Source organism: Dermacentor andersoni, chromosome 3 (genome assembly GCF_023375885.2).
Source record: "Dermacentor andersoni chromosome 3, qqDerAnde1_hic_scaffold, whole genome shotgun sequence".
Lineage (NCBI taxonomy): Eukaryota > Metazoa > Arthropoda > Arachnida > Ixodida > Ixodidae > Dermacentor > Dermacentor andersoni.
The window spans coordinates 147,304,073-147,322,466 of NC_092816.1; the positions used below are offsets into that span (position 1 = coordinate 147,304,073).

At 42.3% G+C, this 18,394-nt stretch overlaps 2 pseudogenes; both read right to left on the reverse strand.

Moving 5' to 3' along the window:
• Window positions 1–9,708: 9,708 nt before the first annotated feature.
• LOC126525334 (U5 spliceosomal RNA) lies at window positions 9,709–9,831 on the reverse strand (annotated as a pseudogene).
• A 3,100-nt stretch (window positions 9,832–12,931) lies between these two features.
• On the reverse strand, window positions 12,932–13,054 carry LOC126525331 (U5 spliceosomal RNA; annotated as a pseudogene).
• Window positions 13,055–18,394: the final 5,340 nt, after the last annotated feature.

Here is an 18,394-nt window from a genome sequence, read left to right on the forward strand (position 1 = left end):
TGAAATTACCCATGCTTACCTTGGCTGGTCTCCAAAATGGGGTCGCTTACTTGGCCAAGCGAACCTTCAAGCTTTTCTCAAATTTGCATGCTTAAAACTCAACTCTCCTTATTCTTTAGCAAGTATATAGCTGACTGGGCTTTTCTACGTGTACTTCTTAATAGAGAAATATTACATATTGCCATATTCACGTTTAAAAGCTAATAACATATTAAAAATAGCCCGGATTGCTTGCACTGCACGCCTGCCATTTTTCATGCGCAGCAGTCGCCATCTGGTGTTGAACATCGAAGTTTTAAACGCGTGTGGAGGACTTTCTTTTTTAACCGAATACTTTTATTATTAGTTCTAAAAGACAATACACACGCAGTTGGTCCCACCCATAGCCTCCAAGGCTAGTGATGGGTCCGCAAACTAAACAAATACAATAATATTAGCAGACTTTTTGATGAATGGGCTCAATCACAACACACTTCAGTAAAACGCATGAAAATTGGCAAGCTTAAGTATATAACTTTATGGTATATTCGACCGAAGCAGAAAGTCCAAGGAATGTCCGACGCACCGACAGGGCATCGAAAATAAAAACGAGCTGTTTCTTGTTTTGTAAATTCATTTACACGCTTCTCCATTCCAACATATTTCCATAGAAATCAGGAAAATATGTTTTAACGATGCGAATCATTCATTTCTTTCCATTACTTCGTTTGGAACTTCATTACACACGTAGGCTCCTTTATATTGTCCAGGTCTATGGATGTAGGTATTATGAGAAGGCGGGAAGGTAAATAGACTGTTTGTAGCGGCTCTTGTTTGTTTCATTGATAATCTGAATATAGTAAGGGGCAGCTCGTTATTGGACCTTATTTATTGTATTTCCTACTTCAGCTATCTTGAATTTATATGAAATATATACGGGTGACATGCATGGCTGCTCAAAAAGTAGCATACTGGCGTGAGTACTTCTTTAATAATTTATTATACGAGAAACACGTTACTGAAGGCGACAAACATGGTCTAAATATGTTTTGTATGTCCTGCCAGTCGTTTGCAGGCAATGGCATAAATCGCCGAGCACAAGTGAGAAATACAGAACGCGTGAAATCAAAAGTCCAAAGCACTCTCTAGCCCTTAGTAATACATGGCAGCCATGACTTAATTTGGAGCAGACATTAATAATTTGCTGTTTCCAGTGCATATCAGACTGAAACACAGCACCAAGATATTGCTTGCATTGCGACACGCTGAGCTCATTCTTGTTGTTAATAGTTGATGCAACGTGGTCATATATTTATGTTATTCGCGAGTGAAACACGGTGTACTTTATTTTCTGGTTATAGTCAGCTTATTACTTATGTACCATTGTGATACTTCGCTAAGTTCTTAATTTTACATTTCAGTTCCTCCAAGTTATCGCCTGTGGAAAGTAATCCAGTGTCATCGGCATGCATAATAGATTCAGAATCCTTCAGACCTGACGGAAGATCGTTATTATGAAAAAAAAAAAAAAAAAAACAGAGGCTCAGCACGGAACCTTGCAGAACACAGAAAATAGTGCTCTGCGGTAGAGAGGTTAGATTGTTTACAGCAACATATTGTTTCCTATTTGAAAAATAACTTTTAATTAGATTAGAAATATTTCTTTTCAGACCCTAAGCTTCCGATTTCTGTTGCTGTATTGTCTGATCTACCGTATCGAAAGCTTTGGATACATCAAAGTAAACTACTATGGCAAGTTTGTTACCATTCAGTGCAGTATTTATGATTTGTGTACGAACAATAACTGCGGAAAACGTAGATGTTTAGGGCCTGAAGCCATGCTGATTAGCACAGATGATGTCATATTAGCCTTTAAAAATTTTGTATACGCTTTCAAAGTACCTTTACAAAAACTGTATTGATTGCATTTAGCAGCGATATCGGCCCGCACTTTTCTATGTCGGATCGTTCACCGCTTTTAAAGATAGGTATGACCTCCTTCACCTGCAGTCCGACAGGATACACTCCATTTCCCAACGTATGGTTTAAGATATGCAGTAGATGGATTCCCAGTATATCGAAGTTGTTTTTTATCAGCCTAACAGGTAATGCTTCTGCCGCCTTAGCGACTGAAAGGTTGCTTACTGTTGTAACTGATTCTTGAATTTGTATGTGAGCCAATGCAAAAGTGTTGTTGTCACGCTCTGACATTTTCCCTTAAGGAACATCAGCATGTACCTTAGGCCCTACGGAGGCAAAATAGGCACAATATGATTCAGCTGTACCTTCGTCAACAGTTTCAGGGAAAGTAGAGATGTTGGATCTTAAGCCGATTGCGTAATTTACCGTGTCCCATCATTTTTTCTTGTATTTACATGCGCCTGCTTCAAGAGTGATGAATAACATTGTTTTTCTTTCCCTTTCCCTAATTGGAAACATAGATAGATTTAGATAGCGTTTAAATTGAGTTATGTAATGTTCCTTTGATCTCAACTGTTACCATTTGTGGTACCATTGATCCTTATCTTTTTACAACATTAATATTCCAGTATTCATCCAAGGACAATTAATTTGGCTAGCTGTATTTCTTAAAGGTCGGCATAGAGCGCCGTTCAACGGCATTTTTAATTATATATAGAAATTTCATGTACTCGGTGTCAACGTGTTTATCACATGCCGTAATGAAATCTGTTCGTTCTAATATTCCACGCAGCAGGACGGAGCCTATGTTCGAATGCAGTGTTTTTTATTTTAACAGTAACGCTACTACGCTCAGTCGGCCATAGCGGTAACGCCAAATACCCTTGTTCATCGATATCTGCGTCACTGAACAACGTAGGTCTTTCTTTTGATCTCAATAGCAGGCCCTGCCCAAACGGGCAAGGCCTCTCAAAAATTGGCCGATAGGCTCATTGGAGTGTCCCTCCCCACGGTAATCTTTAGTAAAAGGCGAATAAGGAATTTTATTCGTGACTAGGGTACATCATTCAGGTTCCAGTCAGTTTACAATCGTCAAGGTCACAGACAGGTTCCGGACAAATACAAACACACTGTTTCACATGGTGAAATTCAAACAAACTATTTCACATGGTACATTCCAAGAATGGGTTTACAAGAATGTGGCAGGTTCTATATCCCTGCCATGGGCACAAACAGCACACTTCATGTCTTGCGCAACCCGTCGATTGGGGCGCACTGAAATTTCACTCTGCCATGCGTGAGTGCAATAAACGGGCATGACCACTTCTTAAGAAACTCTTCCTCGCCCAAGAAGAAGAGCTCTGTCTCTAAATGGTCAATTACTATAGTGTACATTCTTGAGAGCAGCCTCCACTGGTTTTTGCGGGGCTTACCCTTATTGACAGCGAGACCCCTGTTCTCCCACAGCACGAATAAACCAACTGCTATCAAGAGCCGGGCCACGTGGTTATGCGGGCAAGGTCCTCGGTTAACAAACCTTTGGATCTTTAGACAGGCATACGCCTTCCCCAACAACGTCCAAAACGTTTTTGCTACCTGACAGAAGAGCAAGGCGTGTTTGTTGTCTTCGTGTGATTTGCAGTTAACACATTGTTCACTTTTGGTGTAGTGCCACTTGTACATACGGTCCGCTGTTGGTAAGACGGACCAACCAAAGCGCCAGACGACATCCTGAATGTCGCCTGGTAACCAGCTGGGGGTTAGCAAGACCCATGGGAATTGTGTTTTGCTCGTGTCGTTTACTGAAGTTAGCAAGAGTTCTTGTGCTAGTTCCGTGTTGTGCACCTCCAAGAGGGGTGTTTCTAATCGCAGAGAAGAGATTCTCTTGAAAATGCCTATGACATGCCTATAGAAGGCTGAAGGGTTTACCGCTTTAGGGCCTGTTACCTGTGCCTGAGAAAACAGGCGACCTTGAACACCCAGGAAGTAACAAGCTAGCTTCCTTGCTGGGTGGTCCGGACTCAATTGTAGTACTCTCAGTGTGGTCTTAAGAGCGAAAATATCTGCCAAAACAACCACCGAGGGAATGTTCCAGCCGCCTTTCTCTCTTGGCAGGCCAAGATTCTCGTACTTCACCAAGGCTGTCTTGGCATTCCAGAAAAACCGTATTATCTGCGACTTTACTTGTCTGGCTATCTGGTACGGTACGACCACAGAGTTGGCCAAAAACCACAGGCGGCCTGTAAGAACGCCCATTACGAGGAACCTTCGTACAGCGAAGGGAAAGCTGAACTTGAGGGCGTGGGACACCTCCTCTTTGAAAGAGTGGAGTTCCGTCTTCCAGCTCTCGACTGATGGACCCTTTGCGTTGTACTCGATCCCTAGTATGCGAATCCTATTTACCACTTTAACACCATGCAGCGTTGTTGGTGTTGACGAGTGCAGACAGAGCGACTTACTTTTCTGGATATTAAGTTTCGCGCCTGAGATGGAGGCGTACTCTGCGAACACTCCTAGGGCTACGCCTAGGCTGTCTTCGTCTCTGTGATAAACCGTCACGTCGTCAGCATATGCCGTGACTTTTACGGAACAGTTGCCTGGGAGCTGTAACCCCAGCACGCTCTTGTGTTTTTCTATTTGCAACAGGAATGGTTCAATCGTCAAGGCGAAAAGCAATGGTGAAAGCGGACAGCCTTGTCGCACGCCGCGTGAAACCTGGAAGGACGCTACTATCTCCTGATTCATCGTCAGGTCGCTGCCGATATCATTGTACAGTTCCATGATCAGGTACACAAACTGCCTGGGAAACCCAAAGGCTAGTAATACCGCAAATATGTATGTGTGTTCCACCCTGTCAAAGGCTTGAGCTTGGTCGAGAGAAGTTAGCCACCCTCTGGCTTGTCTTGCCCCAGTGTACTCTATTATGTCCCTGTTAAGCATGTTTAGGGTTTGGACATTCCGCCCTGAGACGGAGCAGGATTGCCAAGAATGTATTAACGATGGCATGATCTCCTGCACTCGCATCGTCAGTACGGTGGTCAGCAGCTTGTAGTCGGTGCCCAGCAACGTGATGGGGCGCCAATTACGTGGATCCTCGAGGCCTTCTTCCGATTTGGGAAGTAAAATGATCCTTCCCTGCCTAAACGATTGCGGGAGAGTGTGCGTACTTATGAACTTATTGAGGACTTCACACAACTTCGGGCCTATGAGGTCCCAAAAAGTGGAGTAAAATTCAGCTGTAAGGCCGTCGAGACCTGGTGCTGAGCCTTTATGCAGGTGGTGTAATGCTCGCGAGAGCTCCTCTAATGAGATTGGAGTAACCAGGTAACAGTACTCCTCAGGTGAGAGCTGTGGCAGGTCCGCCAAGAAAGGATGGCCGAGTACACTATCTAACTTGAGCTTAAGCTCGTGGGTAGAGAGATTCTCAAAATGTGCGTGAAACCTTAAAATGTCCTGTTGACTGAAGTCCTTATTTTTTATCCGACTCAATCTGCGACTGCTTACATAGTTAAGCACTTCAGGGTGAGAGCTTGGTAAATGCCTGGCTGGAAATGAAGAAACAGAAGACGTTAAATTCCTCAGCCGCGTTAATCTCGTCTTAAGGTCGTTCAAGTAGGTCTTCATTAACAGTGTGGACGGTTGGCCCCGCTGTACGATCCGGATGCGATGCAATGTATGTCTTATCAAGTCGGAGTGCCTGTGCTTAAGCTTCTTTCCTTCATCTGTGCAGATCTCCCTCCATGATCGTTTGAGCTCGTCCCAGTTTCCTGTGTTCATCGTCGCCGCTAAGCGGTTACGGAGACTGGCCATGGCAGTTTCGTCGTGGAAAAGCTTATTATCCACTCGCCACAGGTGAGAAAAGAATACTCTATCTTTCATTTCGCAGATCAACTGCACCGGTCTGTGGTCCGAGATGTCTAAGGCGAACGGGGGAAGCTCCACTGCCTTGCAGTCCACGATCGAGGAGATCAAAGAAGGAGACGCATAAGCGCGGTCCAAGCGAGCCTGTACATCACCCCGGCTCCACGTGTGTTGAAACATTTGACCGTGTCGTAACACGTATGCGTCTGCTAGATTAAACTGCTGTACCAGTTTCTGGAGTTCAGAAATGTATGTGTCAACCCGCTCTTTAGAAGGGCCTGATCTGTCTGTGAGATTATTGAGAACACAGTTAAAGTCTCCTGTAAATATGAAATGTTTCCGTTCCAGGAACAAAGGGTTCAGCTGTTTATAGAAGCTGGCCATTGCCGGGCTTCGAAGTGGCGCATAAATGTTTATAAGTCGGAATTTTTCTGTTTGGTACTCGAAGTCGAGTACCACCATGCGACCCTCGGGGTCGAAACTGAAATGGCATCCGTTTAGAAGTGACCAATTAAATATTATAACACCGGCCCCGCACGCTTGATGTGTGGGGAACGAGAAGAACCCTTTGGCCCGGAATTGCCTCTCAAGGCTCTTCACTTTCGCTATGGAGTCTATGTTCGTTTCCTGCAGACATAGAATGTCGCAGTGTAATTTTCTGGCGGCTCTTGCCACTGTTTTCTGCTTAGCTGTGCTGCTAAGTCCCCTGACATTCCACGAAACTATATTTAATGGCATGGTCTAGTAAAAAAGGAGACTAAATTACGTTGCAGACCTTTACGTGTTTATGTGACCTTAAAAGGCGAAAGATTAATACGTGGATTTGAGGAGAGACCTGAGCGATGAAATTACCCATGCTTACCTTGGCTGGTCTCCAAAATGGGGTCGCTTACTTGGCCAAGCGAACCTTCAAGCTTTTCTCAAATTTGCATGCTTAAAACTCAACTCTCCTTATTCTTTAGCAAGTATATAGCTGACTGGGCTTTTCTATGTGTACTTCTTAATAGAGAAATATTACTTATTGCCATATTCACGTTTAAAAGCTAATAACATATTAAAAATAGCCCGGATTGCTTGCACTGCACGCCTGCCATTTTTCATGCGCAGCAGTCGCCATCTGGTGTTGAACATCGAAGTTTTAAACGCGTGTGGAGGACTTTCTTTTTTAACCGAATACTTTTATTATTAGTTCTAAAAGACAATACACACGCAGTTGGTCCCACCCATAGCCTCCAAGGCTAGTGATGGGTCCGCAAACTAAACAAATACAATAATATTAGCAGACTTTTTGATGAATGGGCTCAATCACAACACACTTCAGTAAAACGCAAGAAAATTGGCAAGCTTAAGTATATAACTTTGTGGTATATTCGACCGAAGCAGAAAGTCCAAGGAATGTCCAACGCACCGAGAGGGCATCGAAAATAAAAACGAGCTGTTTCTTGTTTTGTAAATTCATTTACACGCTTCTCCATTCCAACATATTTCCATAGAAATCAGGAAAAGATGTTTTAACGATGCGAATCATTCATTTCTTTCCATTACTTCGTTTGGAACTTCATTAAACACGTAGGCTCCTTTATATTGTCCAGGTCTATGGATGTAGGTATTATGAGAAGGCGGGAAAGTAAATAGACTGTTTGTAGCGGCTCTTGTTTGTTTCATTGATAATCTGAATATAGTAAGGGACAGCTCGTTATTGGACCTTATTTATTGTATTTCCTACTTCAGCTATCTTGAATTTATATGAAATATGTACGGGTGACATGCATGGCTGCTCAAAAAGTAGCATACTGGCGTGAGTACTTCTTGAATAATTTATTATACGAAAAACACGTTACTGAAGGCGACAAACATGGTCTAAATATGTTTTGTATGTCCTGCCAGTCGTTTGCAGGCAATGGCATAAATCGCCGAGCACAAGTGAGAAATACAGAACGCGTGAAATCAAAAGTCCAAAGCACTCTCTAGCCCTTAGTAATACATGGCAGCCATGACTTAATTTGGAGCAGACATTAATAATTTGCTGTTTCCAGTGCATATCAGACTGAAACACAGCACCAAGATATTGCTTGCATTGCGACACGCTGAGCTCATTCTTGTTGTTAATAGTTGATGCAACGTGGTCATATATTTATGTTATTCGCGAGTGAAACACGGTGTACTTTATTTTCTGGTTATAGTCAGCTTATTACTTATGTACCATTGTGATACTTCGCTAAGTTCTTAATTTTACATTTCAGTTCCTCCAAGTTATCGCCTGTGGAAAGTAATCCAGTGTCATCGGCATGCATAATAGATTCAGAATCCTTCAGACCTGACGGAAGATCGTTATTATGAAAAAAAAAAAAAAAAACAGAGGCTCAGCACGGAACCTTGCAGAACACAGAAAATAGTGCTCTGCGGTAGAGAGGTTAGATTGTTTACAGCAACATATTGTTTCCTATTTGAAAAATAACTTTTAATTAGATTAGAAATATTTCTTTTCAGACCCTAAGCTTCCGATTTCTGTTGCTGTATTGTCTGATCTACCGTATCGAAAGCTTTGGATACATCTAAGTAAACTACTATGGCAAGTTTGTTACCATTCAGTGCAGTATTTATGATTTGTGTACGAACAATAACTGCGGAAAACGTAGATGTTTAGGGCCTGAAGCCATGCTGATTAGCACAGATGATGTCATATTAGCCTTTAAAAATTTTGTATACGCTTTCAAAGTACCTTTACAAAAACTGTATTGATTGCATTTAGCAGCGATATCGGCCCGCACTTTTCTATGTCGGATCGTTCACCGCTTTTAAAGATAGGTATCACCTCCTTCACCTGCAGTCCGACAGGATACACTCCATTTCCCAACGTATGGTTTAAGATATGCAGTAGATGGATTCCCAGTATATCGAAGTTGTTTTTTATCAGCCTAACAGGTAATGCTTCTGCCGCCTTAGCGACTGAAAGGTTGCTTACTGTTGTAACTAATTCTTGAATTTGTATGTGAGGCAATGCAAAAGTGTTGTTGTCACGCTCTTACATTTTCCCTTAAGGAACGTCAGCATGTACCTTAGGCCCTACGGAGGCAAAATAGGCACAATATGATTCAGCTGTACCTTCGTCAACAGTTTCAGGGAAAGTAGAGATGTTGGATCCTAAGCCGATTGCGTAATTTGCCGTGTCCCATCATTTTTTCTTGTATTTACATCCGCCTGCTTCAAGAGTGATGAATAACATTGTTTTTCTTTCCCTTTCCCTAATTGGAAACATAGATAGATTTAGATAGCGTTTAAATTGAGTTATGTAATGTTCCTTTGATCTCAACTGTTACCATTTGTGGTACCATTGATCCTTATCTTTTTACAACATTAATATTCCAGTATTCATCCAAGGACAATTAATTTGGCTAGCTGTATTTTTTAAGGGTCGGCATAGAGCGCCGTTCAACGGCATTTTTAATTATATCTAGAAATTTCATGTACTCGGTGTCAACGTGTTTATCACATGCCGTAATGAAATATGTTCGTTCTAATATTGCACGCAGCCGGACGTAGTCTATCGTACTCAGCATTTTACTCTGTACCGAATGCAGTGTTTTTCAATAGCAAAAATAATGGATGAATGGTCTGCAATCAACTCACCTCAAGGACCAGCCTGCGCACCTTATGTAATATGACACATGATGTGATCTACTGTGTAGTTGAGGTATTGGGGCGCGAGTTGCTTCTGTTTAAAAGTTTTCTCCGAAATTATTCATGCAGTTTTGAAAGCTTACACTTCTACACCACGTTGCAACGGATCTGTGCGCCGACAACGGCGCGCGCAGGGGCGCCTTACATTTTACTAACAGTAACGCTACTACGCTCAGTCGGCCATAGCGGTAACGCCAAATACCCTTGTTCATCGATATCTGCGTCACTGAACAACGTAAGTCTTCCTTTTGATCTCAATAGTAGGCCCTGCCCAAACGGACAAGGCCTCTCAAAAATTGGCCTATAGGCTCATTGGAGTGTCCCTCCCCACGGTAATCTTTAGTAAAAGGCGAAAGATTAATACGTGGATTTGAGGAGTGACCTGAGCGATGAAATTACCTATGCTTACCTTGGCTGGTCTCCAAAATGGGGTCGCTTACTTGGCCAAGCGAACGTTCAAGCTTTTCTCAAATTTGCATGCTTAAAACTCAACTCTCCTTATTCTTTAGCAAGTATATAGCTGACTGGGCATTTCTACGTGTACTTCTTAATAGAGAAATATTACATATTGCCATATTCACGTTTAAAATCTAATAACATATTAAAAATAGCCCGGATTGCTTGCACTGCACGCCTGCCATTTTTCATGCGCAGCAGTCGCCATCTGGTGTTGAACATCGAAGTTTTAAACGCGTGTGGAGGACTTCTTTTTTAACCGAATACTTTTATTATTAGTTCTAAAAGACAATACACACGCAGTTGGTCCCACCCATAGCCTCCAAGGCTAGTGATGGGTCCGCAAACTAAACAAATACAATAATATTAGCAGAGTTTTTGATGAATGGGCTCAATCACAACACACTTCAGTAAAACGCAAGAAAATTGGCAAGCTTAAGTATATAACTTTGTGGTATATTCGACCGAAGCAGAAAGTCCAAGGAATGTCCAACGCACCGACAGGGCATCGAAAATAAAAACGAGCTGTTTCTTGTTTTGTAAATTCATTTACACGCTTCTCCATTCCAACATATTTCCATAGAAATCAGGAAAAGATGTTTTAACGATGCGAATCATTCATTTCTTTCCATTACTTCGTTTGGAACTTCATTACACACGTAGGCTCCTTTATATTGTCCAGGTCTATGGATGTAGGTATTATGAGAAGGCGGGAAAGTAAATAGACTGTTTGTAGCGGCTCTTGTTTGTTTCATTGATAATCTGAATATAGTAAGGGACAGCTCGTTATTGGACCTTATTTATTGTATTTCCTACTTCAGCTATCTTGAATTTATATGAAATATGTACGGGTGACATGCATGGCTGCTCAAAAAGTAGCATACTGGCGTGAGTACTTCTTGAATAATTTATTATACGAAAAACACGTTACTGAAGGCGACAAACATGGTCTAAATATGTTTTGTATGTCCTGCCAGTCGTTTGCAGGCAATGGCATAAATCGCCGAGCACAAGTGAGAAATACAGAACGCGTGAAATCAAAAGTCCAAAGCACTCTCTAGCCCTTAGTAATACATGGCAGCCATGACTTAATTTGGAGCAGACATTAATAATTTGCTGTTTCCAGTGCATATCAGACTGAAACACAGCACCAAGATATTGCTTGCATTGCGACACGCTGAGCTCATTCTTGTTGTTAATAGTTGATGCAACGTGGTCATATATTTATGTTATTCGCGAGTGAAACACGGTGTACTTTATTTTCTGGTTATAGTCAGCTTATTACTTATGTACCATTGTGATACTTCGCTAAGTTCTTAATTTTACATTTCAGTTCCTCCAAGTTATCGCCTGTGGAAAGTAATCCAGTGTCATCGGCATGCATAATAGATTCAGAATCCTTCAGACCTGACGGAAGATCGTTATTATGAAAAAAAAAAAAACAGAGGCTCAGCACGGAACCTTGCAGAACACAGAAAATAGTGCTCTGCGGTAGAGAGGTTAGATTGTTTACAGCAACATATTGTTTCCTATTTGAAAAATAACTTTTAATTAGATTAGAAATATTTCTTTTCAGACCCTAAGCTTCCGATTTCTGTTGCTGTATTGTCTGATCTACCGTATCGAAAGCTTTGGATACATCTAAGTAAACTACTATGGCAAGTTTGTTACCATTCAGTGCAGTATTTATGATTTGTGTACGAACAATAACTGCGGAAAACGTAGATGTTTAGGGCCTGAAGCCATGCTGATTAGCACAGATGATGTCATATTAGCCTTTAAAAATTTTGTATACGCTTTCAAAGTACCTTTACAAAAACTGTATTGATTGCATTTAGCAGCGATATCGGCCCGCACTTTTCTATGTCGGATCGTTCACCGCTTTTAAAGATAGGTATCACCTCCTTCACCTGCAGTCCGACAGGATACACTCCATTTCCCAACGTATGGTTTAAGATATGCAGTAGATGGATTCCCAGTATATCGAAGTTGTTTTTTATCAGCCTAACAGGTAATGCTTCTGCCGCCTTAGCGACTGAAAGGTTGCTTACTGTTGTAACTAATTCTTGAATTTGTATGTGAGGCAATGCAAAAGTGTTGTTGTCACGCTCTTACATTTTCCCTTAAGGAACGTCAGCATGTACCTTAGGCCCTACGGAGGCAAAATAGGCACAATATGATTCAGCTGTACCTTCGTCAACAGTTTCAGGGAAAGTAGAGATGTTGGATCCTAAGCCGATTGCGTAATTTACCGTGTCCCATCATTTTTTCTTGTATTTACATCCGCCTGCTTCAAGAGTGATGAATAACATTGTTTTTCTTTCCCTTTCCCTAATTGGAAACATAGATAGATTTAGATAGCGTTTAAATTGAGTTATGTAATGTTCCTTTGATCTCAACTGTTACCATTTGTGGTACCATTGATCCTTATCTTTTTACAACATTAATATTCCAGTATTCATCCAAGGACAATTAATTTGGCTAGCTGTATTTTTTAAGGGTCGGCATAGAGCGCCGTTCAACGGCATTTTTAATTATATCTAGAAATTTCATGTACTCGGTGTCAACGTGTTTATCACATGCCGTAATGAAATATGTTCGTTCTAATATTCCACGCAGCCGGACGTAGTCTATCGTACTCAGCATTTTACTCTGTACCGAATGCAGTGTTTTTCAATAGCAAAAATAATGGATGAATGGTCTGCAATCAACTCACCTCAAGGACCAGCCTGCGCACCTTATGTAATATGACACATGATGTGATCTACTGTGTAGTTGAGGTATTGGGGCGCGAGTTGCTTCTGTTTAAAAGTTTTCTCCGAAATTATTCATGCAGTTTTGAAAGCTTACACTTCTACACCACGCTGCAACGGATCTGTGCGCCGACAACGGCGCGCGCAGGGGCGCCTCACATTTTACTAACAGTAACGCTACTACGCTCAGTCGGCCATAGCGGTAACGCCAAATACCCTTGTTCATCGATATCTGCGTCACTGAACAACGTAAGTCTTCCTTTTCATCTCAATAGTAGGCCCTGCCCAAACGGACAAGGCCTCTCAAAAATTGGCCTATAGGCTCATTGGAGTGTCCCTCCCCACGGTAATCTTTAGTAAAAGGCGAAAGATTAATACGTGGATTTGAGGAGAGACCTGAGCGATGAAATTACCTATGCTTACCTTGGCTGGTCTCCAAAATGGGGTCGCTTACTTGGCCAAGCGAACGTTCAAGCTTTTCTCAAATTTGCATGCTTAAAACTCAACTCTCCTTATTCTTTAGCAAGTATATAGCTGACTGGGCTTTTCTACGTGTACTTCTTAATAGAGAAATATTACATATTGCCATATTCACGTTTAAAATCTAATAACATATTAAAAATAGCCCGGATTGCTTGCACTGCACGCCTGCCATTTTTCATGCGCAGCAGTCGCCATCTGGTGTTGAACATCGAAGTTTTAAACGCGTGTGGAGGACTTCTTTTTTAACCGAATACTTTTATTATTAGTTCTAAAAGACAATACACACGCAGTTGGTCCCACCCATAGCCTCCAAGGCTAGTGATGGGTCCGCAAACTAAACAAATACAATAATATTAGCAGACTTTTTGATGAATGGGCTCAATCACAACACACTTCAGTAAAACGCAAGAAAATTGGCAAGCTTAAGTATATAACTTTGTGGTATATTCGACCGAAGCAGAAAGTCCAAGGAATGTCCAACGCACCGACAGGGCATCGAAAATAAAAACGAGCTGTTTCTTGTTTTGTAAATTCATTTACACGCTTCTCCATTCCAACATATTTCCATAGAAATCAGGAAAAGATGTTTTAACGATGCGAATCATTCATTTCTTTCCATTACTTCGTTTGGAACTTCATTACACACGTAGGCTCCTTTATATTGTCCAGGTCTATGGATGTAGGTATTATGAGAAGGCGGGAAAGTAAATAGACTGTTTGTAGCGGCTCTTGTTTGTTTCATTGATAATCTGAATATAGTAAGGGACAGCTCGTTATTGGACCTTATTTATTGTATTTCCTACTTCAGCTATCTTGAATTTATATGAAATATGTACGGGTGACATGCATGGCTGCTCAAAAAGTAGCATACTGGCGTGAGTACTTCTTGAATAATTTATTATACGAAAAACACGTTACTGAAGGCGACAAACATGGTCTAAATATGTTTTGTATGTCCTGCCAGTCGTTTGCAGGCAATGGCATAAATCGCCGAGCACAAGTGAGAAATACAGAACGCGTGAAATCAAAAGTCCAAAGCACTCTCTAGCCCTTAGTAATACATGGCAGCCATGACTTAATTTGGAGCAGACATTAATAATTTGCTGTTTCCAGTGCATATCAGACTGAAACACAGCACCAAGATATTGCTTGCATTGCGACACGCTGAGCTCATTCTTGTTGTTAATAGTTGATGCAACGTGGTCATATATTTATGTTATTCGCGAGTGAAACACGGTGTACTTTATTTTCTGGTTATAGTCAGCTTATTACTTATGTACCATTGTGATACTTCGCTAAGTTCTTAATTTTACATTTCAGTTCCTCCAAGTTATCGCCTGTGGAAAGTAATCCAGTGTCATCGGCATGCATAATAGATTCAGAATCCTTCAGACCTGACGGAAGATCGTTATTATGAAAAAAAAAAAACAGAGGCTCAGCACGGAACCTTGCAGAACACAGAAAATAGTGCTCTGCGGTAGAGAGGTTAGATTGTTTACAGCAAAATATTGTTTCCTATTTGAAAAATAACTTTTAATTAGATTAGAAATATTTCTTTTCAGACCCTAAGCTTCCGATTTCTGTTGCTGTATTGTCTGATCTACCGTATCGAAAGCTTTGGATACATCTAAGTAAACTACTATGGCAAGTTTGTTACCATTCAGTGCAGTATTTATGATTTGTGTACGAACAATAACTGCGGAAAACGTAGATGTTTAGGGCCTGAAGCCATGCTGATTAGCACAGATGATGTCATATTAGCCTTTAAAAATTTTGTATACGCTTTCAAAGTACCTTTACAAAAACTGTATTGATTGCATTTAGCAGCGATATCGGCCCGCACTTTTCTATGTCGGATCGTTCACCGCTTTTAAAGATAGGTATGACCTCCTTCACCTGCAGTCCGACAGGATACACTCCATTTCCCAACGTATGGTTTAAGATATGCAGTAGATGGATTCCCAGTATATCGAAGTTGTTTTTTATCAGCCTAACAGGTAATGCTTCTGCCGCCTTAGCGACTGAAAGGTTGCTTACTGTTGTAACTAATTCTTGAATTTGTATGTGAGGCAATGCAAAAGTGTTGTTGTCACGCTCTTACATTTTCCCTTAAGGAACGTCAGCATGTACCTTAGGCCCTACGGAGGCAAAATAGGCACAATATGATTCAGCTGTACCTTCGTCAACATTTTTGAAGTAGTAGCTTAGCGCAAAAAAGCACAGACACAAGGAAGACAGACAAGGACAAGCGCTACTCACAACTGTTTAATGGAAGGAAGGATAGTACATATGTATATATATCCTCTTGTCACGCATGCGCCTACCAAGCAGAAGAGAAGCCAGTACATGCACATCAAAGGCGGTTGCGCAAGAAGTTAAATTCGGCATCCAGTAATGTGATCGAAGGCTCACTCACACATCTATTTCTATTCATCTTGATAAAGAAGGCCTCAAGTGCGAGCCTGGAAGACGCGTTGCCGCTCCTGCCAAGAATAGTTGTCGCAGAAAATCGAGCGTCGCAACCACACGCGGTGACATGAGCCACCAAATGTGCGCCCTTATCCTCTTTTTTCTTTAGTTTTTGCGCATGTTCCCTTAAACGGTCATTCACACAACGCTCAGTTTGTCCAATGTAAAGCTGCCCACAAGGGTGCAAGGGAATTGCATAAACAACCCCTCTGGAGCACTCAACAAAGGGCTTCTCATGCCTCGTGCGGCAGCCCCGCCTGCTCTTACAGCAAACTCGAGAACACAGCTTCGAAAGCTTGTTGGGTGCAGAGAAAACCAGAGGAATACCATGACGGTTAGCAACCTTTTTAAGGTTGTGTGACACCTTGTGTACATAAGGAATAACCTCTGGTCTTACCTTCGGTCGTTCGACCTCTGCGCTCGCCCTTCGTGCTCCAAGCTTAACTTTTTGCAGAAGAGACTCTACTATAGCATTGACGACCGTCAAAGGGAAACCAGCTGCCAAAAGGCGTCCAACTTGGTTCGTAAAACTAGACCGCATTTGGTGTGCGCACGATTTCCGCAAAGCCGATTCCAAGCAAAGACTACCAACTGCTCGCTTCACCACTTTAGAGTGTGCGGAATCGTACGGCAGCAATTGCTTCATGGCTCGCGGTTGATAGGACCAGCAGACATGGCCAACTTCAAAAGACAGTTTTAAATCTAAGAACTGTAGGCCTGTGTCGTCAGGAAGTTCATGGGTAAATACAAGCCCTTGGCCTTGGTTGTTAAAAGCTTCTAAAATAAAAGCAAGGGATGTAAAGTCACCCTTATTGTTTAAAAGCACTAAAAAATCATCAACATACCTAAAGACTTTTAAAACCTGCCCCCCATTAAAAACCTGCTCTAAAGACCTATCAACAAAAGACAAAAAAATGTCGCACAAAATAGGAGCAACACAAGACCCAATACACACTCCCCGGCGTTGCAGATATGGCTGCTCGTTGTAAAGTATAAAAGTCACACTTAAATAAAACTCGAGCAATGTTAAAAAGCTGTCCTCTGAAAGGCCCGCCGAGTGCTGGAAGTCGACCACGTCGTTGTATTCAAAACATTCCCTTAAGGAAACGAGAAGCTTGTCCTGACGAATTGAGTAGAAAAGATCTTCTACGTCAACGGAAAAACCATACTTAATGCCGTCATTACACTTTACAAATTGCGCGACCTCCGAAGAACTTTTAACACGGAAAGGGTCATCCACTTGTAGCGTCTTAAGCTTATTCAAAAGAAAAAGGCTCACGCAATGCTGCCACGCCCCGCGCTCGCTAACGATAGTTCTGAAAGGAATATCGGGCTTGTGCGTTTTCGCGGTAAAGAACACGGTCAAACAGCTTTCTTTGCTATTCTTGATACCTTTAGCAAGGGTGGTCAAGTTCAAACTTCTGCAGAACTCGATGAAGTTCGACTTGACTCTAACTGCACTCTTACTAATGGGAACGAAATTCTTATTCACCGCTGCCTGCGCTTTTTCGTCAAACCGACCTTTTGGCAACACAACAAACCCTCCTTCCTTATCTGACTGCAACAGCATAAGCTCATTTTGCTTGAAATACTTTACGACACCTTCTAAGCTCTTTTTAGCATGAACGTCTGAAGCCCTGCTTGAACACCTTGAGATAGAGTAAAGTCCCTCCTTCAGACACTGGTCATGGTCCTCTTGGCTACACCTTGCAGAGACATCTCGGTTAAGACCTACCAGGTCATGGGGCCGGACGGAGGGTGGAACGGCATACTTCGGACCTTTTTCCAGTAGCCTGGAAACGTCCCCGGGGAGTGAAACTTGGTCTAAAACGACCACCGGTTTTCCCTGTGCACGATTGGCGGTCGATGACCTCAGAAGGAAGCTCAGCATAGTCCTCCACCTTGTCTCCGTGATATGAGCCGCAAGTTTTCTAAACTCACGCAGCTTACTGCTTGCTAGCCAATCCGGATTACCGTAGTGGCACAACACGCGCAACCAGTCTTGCAGAAGTCGGACTTGGCGCCAGAGCTCAGACTTCAATAGTTTGCAAAGCCTCTTGAGGTGTCCCCAGGACGGCTTCACCAAACCAAACAGAGCACAAACATCTCGAGGGTATATCCCTTTCCGGACACAGAAGCCGTAAAACCTGGCCCAGCATGTGGCTTCGACGATGTGGGAAACAAGAACTTCGGTGACAGAGGATTGCAGAGGATACACAGAAAAGGAGTTGCCCAGTGTACGAGAAATGAATTCTAGAAGAGTTGACTGTTGGGCTAGTTGGTCGTCCATATTTGAAGTAGTAGCTTAGCGCAAAAAAGCACAGACACAAGGAAGACAGACAAGGACAAGCGCTACTCACAACTGTTTAATGGAAGGAAGGATAGTACATATGTATATATATCCTCTTGTCACGCATGCGCCTACCAAGCAGAAGAGAAGCCAGTACATGCACATCAAAGGCGGTTGCGCAAGAAGTTAAATTCGGCATCCAGTAATGTGATCGAAGGCTCACTCACACATCTATTTCTATTCATCTTGATAAAGAAGGCCTCAAGTGCGAGCCTGGAAGACGCGTTGCCGCTCCTGCCAAGAATAGTTGTCGCAGAAAATCGAGCGTCGCAACCACACGCGGTGACATGAGCCACCAAATGTGCGCCCTTATCCTCTTTTTTCTTTAGTTTTTGCGCATGTTCCCTTAAACGGTCATTCACACAACGCTCAGTTTGTCCAATGTAAAGCTGCCCACAAGGGTGCAAGGGAATTGCATAAACAACCCCTCTGGAGCACTCAA